This window comes from Vulpes vulpes, chromosome 1 (assembly GCF_048418805.1).
Source record: "Vulpes vulpes isolate BD-2025 chromosome 1, VulVul3, whole genome shotgun sequence".
Taxonomy (NCBI): domain Eukaryota; kingdom Metazoa; phylum Chordata; class Mammalia; order Carnivora; family Canidae; genus Vulpes; species Vulpes vulpes.
The window spans coordinates 21,434,426-21,442,089 of NC_132780.1; positions in this window are offsets into that span (position 1 = coordinate 21,434,426).

Sequence of the window (7,664 nt, forward strand, 5' to 3'; positions counted from 1 at the left end):
AAACCTAGGGAGGCAGTGGTGAGCCTTCCCAGGCAAAGCCAGGAATCTCTTGGAAATCTTTGGAAAGACAGACCTCTCTCATGATTCACAGACTAATCACTACACCCACCCAACCCATCACAAACCCCAATGCCCTGGATGGAATTCATGCAAACATAAAGTGCTATGAGTTACACATGTGCATTATCCAGTATATACCACACCCACAACCTTAATATTTTATTATTGATATTATACTCTATTTTGTCAACAGTAAATAGTAAATATAATGGTGCTCTATTATTATTTTTTTAGATTTTATTTATTTATTTATGAGAGACAGAGAGGCAGAGACATAGGCAGAAGCAGCAGGCTCCCTGCAGGGAGGCTGCTGCAGGACTCGATCCCAGGACCCCAGGATCACGACCTGAGCCAAAGGCAGACCCTCAACCACTGAGCCACCCAGGCGTCCCAATAGTGTTCTATTATTATCATTAATAAAATATTTATTAAGAACTAGTAACCAGACTATTATTATCTCACTGTTCCGATGGAGGAAACAGGCTCAGGGGGTCAGAACTGGACAGGCCACACAAACCACGTGTTGGGGGAGAAGCTGACTAGACCCCTGGCCAGTAGCCTGTGTAGCGCGGCTGGCAGTGTGAGCAGGTTGGCTGCAGGGTTGGCAGATCATGGGTTCTGTTGCATCCCCACACATATGAGGTGGTGATAGCTGAGCTCCCTTGGGGCCTCCTTGTCTATTAAACATGGATGAATGGAGCCTCACCTCCCACTCAGGGTGGAGGCGATGGGCAAGGTCACAGACCTGGGACCTTATTCCTCAAGGTCAATTTGAAGGAGGACAGGTTTATGGGGCTTGTGGTGCTGCTCCTGGAGGGGGGTGGGGATCCAGAGGATGGTGAAGGGAAGGGCAAGTGGCAAAGGCTTGGCCATTTCTGAACATATCCCTCTCTCTACAGGTGAGGGGTAGCCCTTGTCCCCCCACCCCCAGATGTGGTGGGGGAAATTCGGTCTCTGACAGGACTGCTGTGTCCCCAGACCAACTTTACATGAAGTAAAGGGTTGCTGGCCCTCCCTGCCACACAAACAAGGCACAGGTGGGTGCTCAGTTAATGCTTGCCACTACCATGTAGACACTAGTTATCATATAAAATGTCAAATTTCTAGCCATTTGGGGATGTCATAGATTGAATATGTCCACCCCTCCTCCCCCAGAATTTTATGTTGAAATCCTAATACCCAGGAACTTCAAAATGCGACTGTATTTGGAGACAGGGCTTTAAAGGGATCATTGTGGTTAAATGAGGTCATGTGCGTGGACCTTAATCCTATGGCTGGTGTCCTCATAAGGAGAAAAGCACCAAGGGCTCACATGGGCATGGAGGGACCCCACCATGCAAAGCAGCACTGGGAGGGCTGCCATCTATAAGCCAAGGAGAGAAGCCTCAGGAGAAACCAACCCTGTGGATACCTCGATCTCAGAATTCCAGAGCTGTAGGAGAACAGATTGCTGTTGGTTAAGTCCCTCAGTCTGTGGTGTTTTGCCAGAGCAGCGAGAGCAAACCAGTACAGTGAACACAGGGATCTACAAGAAGCCCCCATTGGGCAAACTTTCCTTGCATGAGACACCCAGTCCTGCTGCACACAAGCAGCCACTGAACAGAGAATCACATTTACTCTATTCTCGATTAAGTGCCAGGTACACAGACAGCTGGTGGGAATCAGGACCAATGGCAGCAGCTGGTCTGGCCCACAGGAGGGCATAGAGATGAAAGAAGTGAAGCCATCCCATTTCAGAATCCCGCCACTTGATGTGGAGGAGCCCACCCAGAGAGGACCGGGGAAGGAGACAGTGAGACCAAGCAGGGACCCTGCCATAGTATGGTGAAAGAGAGTTCAGAGTTCCTACAGGTTACTCTTGGTTGATGTCCAGTGGTTGGTAAAATTTCTGTGAAGGCCTCAATGGTCCATATTTTACCCTTTGTGGGCCAGAGGAGCTCTCTGTCTCATGCTCTTTTCATTTGATCTTAACAACCGTTTCAAAAGGTAAAATCCATTCTTGTCTTGTAGGTCATGCAAAGGCAGGTCTTCTGGCTCTGTGGGTTGTGGCTTCTCAACTCCTGGTCTGATCTCTTCCCTTGGATTAGCCAATTCAAGGTGGTGACAGCAGAGCATGAAACACATGGTCATCCTATGTGGTTGCATGGGTTATGCACCCATAAGGCAGGCCCTGCTGTCACGTATCCTCGCCAGGTTCTCAGGAATGTGGCATCAGCCTCAGAGGCATCCCTTAGGATCCCTAAGTCAAGTCTAAAGAGAAAGAAGGCTGGCACTTGGCCATGAGGCCTATCACCCGGGCTCAGCTGTTGGGTACCTGAGGGGAAGGCCTTCTCCCCAGCTGCCCGGCCACATGGGTCTTCTGGTGACACGTGAGGTTTGTGATGTGCCCAAAGGTCCTGCTGCAGGCCTGGTGTGGATTCTCTGGTGCGCTGCCAGCATGGGCTGGTGCCAGAAGGCCTTGCTGCACTGCCACACGAATAGGGCTTGTTGCCGGTGTGGATGCGGCCATGCTGCACCAGTGTGGCCTTGCGCATAAAGGCCTTGCCACACACGTCACAATGGAAGGGCCTCTCATCACTGTGGATGACTTGATGCTGGAAAAGGAAGTACACCCTCCAGAAGCTGCGCCTGCACTCACTGCAGCGGTAGGGCTTCTCACCTGTGTGGATCTGCAGGTGGATAGGTGCGCCTTCTAGCTGAAGGTCTTGCTGCAGTCCTGGCAGCGAAAGGGCCTCTCTCCGGTGTACATCCACCGGTGCACTGTCAGGTAGCCCTTTTGGCTGTAGGCCTTGCCGCAGGCACTGCTCCGGAATGGCCGCTCGCCCATGTGGCTGCGCTGGTGCACCACGAGCTGCACATTCTGGCTGAAGGCCTTGCCACAGTCGGCGCAGCGGAAGGGTCTCACTGCTGTGGATCCTCTTGTGCAGGATCAGCACACAGGGCTTGCTGAAGCGCTTCCCACGCTGTGGGCACAGGTACGCGCGCTCACTGGTGCGTGCCTTCTGGTGCTCCACCAGGGTCATGCTCTGTGAATGCCTTGCCGCGTTCACTTGAAGGACCCTTGCCAGCGTGTGTGCGGTGGTGGTTGACCAGGTCGGATTTCTTTCGGAAGGCCTTCCCACACACCTGGCACGCATGGGGCTGGGCGCCCATGGGGGCCCGCTGGTGCCCGAGCAGGGACGAGCTTTTGCTGAAGTGCTTGTCACACACATTGCACGCCAAGGGCTTCTCCCCAGTGTGGATATGCTGGTGGTCCACCAGGCTGGTGACAGAGCTAAAGACCCTGCTGCAGTCGCCGCACCTGTAGGGCCACTTGCTGGTGTGTGTGCACTGGACCAGCTGCATGTTCTGCATGAAGGCCCAGCCACACTGGGCGTAGTGGTAGGGGCGCTTGCCCGTGTGGATGCACCGGTGCACTGTGAAGTTGGCATGCTGGCTAAAGGCCTTGCCACACTCAGCGCATGTAAATGGCTTCTCCCCCAAGTGTATGCGTGGGTGCACGCTGAGCCTGGCATTCCCGCCGAAGCGCCTCCTGCACTGGCTGCACGTAAATGGCTTGTTCGGGCGTGCGTGTGCTGGTGCTGTGCCAGGTCGGCCCGCTGCTTGATGGTCTCCCTGCACTCGCTGCACACACAGGGCTCCGCACCGCCAGGGGCTCCGTGGGGACCCTCCCAGTCCAGGGGCCACTGGTCGCCACTGCGGGAGGCACCCCCTTCTGAAATTCCCGGCTGGGATTCTCAGGGCTGTTCTGTAGTGGCCCTTCCTGCCGCCCCCTCGGCCTCTCCCATCTCGGCCAGGGCCAACCCAGGAGGCTCTCCTGCAGGCACGGCTGCCTCTGGGATGTCCCTGTCAGGCCAGGATTCCAAATCTGAAAGAGACCCAAAACACAAAAGTCATCCATGTAGGCTGCTCCCAGAGTTGGGAGAGCTGGGGGTGGGGAGCTGGAAAAGCAAACAGAAGCCCCCTCAAGCACTTCCCAAGAGTCCTAGGGTAGGCCTGGTGGACCCACTGTGGACTGCATGTCCACATTCATCCTCCCCCCCATTCATATGGTGAAATCCTAACCCCCAGATGATGAGACTAGAAGGTAGATAGAGCCCTCCTAGATGAGATTAGTGCCTTCATAAAAGGCACCCCAGAAAGGTCCCCTGACCTTGCCTCCATGCAGGACACATGGAGAAGGTACTGGCCCTGAGCCAGGAAGAGGGCCCTCCCCAGAATGGTTGGTCTTACCCAGTGAGCTCAGGTTCTGGAAGTTCTCCAGCATGACGTCACGGTACAGATCTCTCTGAGTTGGCTCCAGCTGCTGCCACTCCTCCTGGGTGAAGTCCACAGCCACATCTTTGAAGGTCACTAGGCCCTACAACCACAAAGTCATCTGATCCATCCAGGGAGCTGGCTTCAGTGTATCATCCCAGGGAAGACTGTCTACATACCAGCACAGCACAGGGCACATAGTAGGTACTCAAAAAATATCAGCTGAGATGATGATGACTATTATTATTACAGGGCTGGAGTTTGAGGCTGGGTTAGAGTCCCTGAGGCCATCCCTGGGTTTGATGATTTTTTATGAGGACACACGGACTCAACATAAAATCATACTGTGGCTGTCCTCCCCAGGTGATGGAGAGATGGGCCCTGGAGGGGACTCAGGCAGCCAGGGGCTCATTTAACTCTCTGGCCACCCAGCCTGAGCATCCATGAGGAGGGCAAGGGGACGTCACTACTCACCAGGGCCTCATCAGCCAGCAGCTGGGTGGCCATTCCTTCACTGTCCAAGGTGATGGGGGCCTGGTGGCTGAGTCTGGGGGCTGATGGGGTGAGGTGGAGCCAGAGAGAGAAAGAGAAGGACAGTGAGGGACCAAGCCTTGCTCTGCCTCTGGGATGTGCACATACACACCCACGTGTACACCCTCCCACCCCCTTCTCATCCACAGAAGCACACAGACACAGCAGCCACAGTATGTGGGCTCACACTACCCAGACATTGGCAGAGTGGCAGAAGTGGACAGTGGAGATCTCTCTCCCAGGCAGGATCAGACCAGCCCCACTCTGCCCAGGCATCCCCACCATCTCTGACCCAGCTCGTGGGGCTCTGGAGAGAACCCACACCTTCTACACAACTCCTTTGACATTTGTCACCCTGGGCTGAATTGTGAGACTACTGGAGCCAGATACCTGGTTCAGATCTCAGCTCTGCCACTTACCCACTGTGTATCTTTGGGCAAGTGACTTAACTTCTCTGTGCCTCAGTTCTGTCATCTGGAAACTGAGGATAAGGTACCCATCTCACAGGGTCGTTACAAGATTTCAGCAGGTGAGTATAAGTAAATCCCTTAAAATCTCATGTGCCATGTGGTAAAAATATAGAAATGTTTTAATTTTTTAAAAAATATATATTTTTTAAGTAGTCTCTACACCCAACATGGGCATTGAACTCAACAACCCTAGGACCAAGAGTCGCATGCTCTACTGGCTGAGCCAGCCAGGAACCACTGTTTTAATTTTATTATCACCATCTGCATATATAACATCCCCCTACCCCACTAAACAGATTCCTGTTATTAGCCTCTATCCCAGGACTCTGCATAGGATTTGGTCTACAACAAGCCTCCCTGTTCTATTCTGCTCAAATACACATAACATAAAGTTTATCACTGTGTGAACAGACTGTTATCCATTCATCTGCTGGTGGACACTTGGGTTGTTTCTCCCGTTTGGACATTGGGAGTAATGCTGCTGTGAATATGCACGGTCAAGTGTTTATTTCAGTCCTTGTTTTCAGTTCACTGGGGTGTATACCTGAGTGGAATCACTGGGTCATGTGGAAATTCTGGGTTCGACTTATCAAAGAACCACCAAACTGATTTTCCACAGCAATCGGCTTTAAATTAGAAGAAACTCTGGAAAACCAAAGTGGAGGAGACCAGGGTCTTTTAGGTCCTCTGGGGCTACAGGGTCTCAGAACCTGCATTTTTAACTGGTCCTCTTCCATTACCAGGGACCCTGATATGGCTCCCGCTCCCTCTTCAAACTCTTGTGATCACAAACCCCAATCTGTAAAACAAAACAAAACAAACAAACAAACAAACAAAAAAACAACGAAAAAAAACTGAGCCCAGGCAGCAAAGTCTGGGTCTTCCTTTCTTTTCTTCCTTTTTCTTTTTAAAATTTTATTTATTTATTTGAGAGAGAGAGAAAAGGAGAGAGATTGGTGGGGGAGGGGCAGAGGGAGGAGGAGACTCCCCACTGAGCAGGGAGCCTGATGAGGGACTCAATCCCAGGACCCCAGGACCATGACCTGAGCCAAAGGCAGACACTTAACCTACTGAGCCACCCAGGCGCCCCTGGGTGTTTATTTCTAAATGATATACAAGTACCACAGCATAAAACATGGTATATTATGAAACAAAATAGAGACTGTATCTGTGTATAAAATGTGTATAAAATATACTCTATATGTACAATACTAAATACCAAATATACAGGTGTATAAGGTACACACACACAAATATATGATATTTACAAGTATATAAGGTGCACACATACTCTAAAGACAATATTACTATAGGTATCCATGAGACATAATCACACAGTAAATCCCATATATGCACATATATGAGGTATATGTGAACTGATATACATGACGTGTATATAAGAAATATAGGTAATAAATAGCATATATACATTATATGTAGTCCAATCACACACTAAATACCACATATACCTATATATGTGACCTTATTATTCTGTGTGCTATGGTACCAAATACCATATATACCTGTATGTGGCATGTAATCAAGCACAATAACCATTATATACACATGTATAAGATAGATGTAAACTGATTATACATGTATCATTGTTCTGAATACCATACGCATAGGCATATAAACAGGTGAACATACAACAAATACCACATAAACGTGTATATACGGTGTATAAATACTACCATATATACTTGTAAATAAGGTGCATATACTAAATACTGCATATACATTTATATAAGGTGCATATGTACACACACATTAAATACCATAATTACACTAATACATGTAACTACACCAATACTGTATATTTGGGTATTCCACTAAATACCGAATTCGGGGGGCACCTGAGTGGCTCAGTGGTTGAGCGTCTGCCTGTGGCTCAGGTCATGATCTCTGCCTCTCTATCTCTCATGAATAAATAAATAAGATCTATAAATACATACATACATACATACTGTATTTCAAGAACTCCTTATCTAAGGAAAAAAATCTGCCAATTAAACCACAACATACCATCAGTGGTAAGACACACCCTAATTTTGGAAATGTATAAAATAGGGGGGAAATGTGAAAAAATGCATCTTAAAGTTGAAATGCTCTTCCTGCTCATAGTGAAACGAGCGGTGAACACAAGCTGTACCACATTCTGGCTTCATCCCACTGCGTGGCCTGGCACAGCCCATGTCGGATGGAGACCACTGTCCTGACAGTGCAGACCGCAGGTCCAGGCTGCCTGGGCTGGACTCCCTGCCTGTCGCTCCCTAGCTGTGTGCCAGGGAGGGTCACTTAACCTGTTTGCTCATCTGGAAGGTGCGGGACCCAAGACCCCTACTT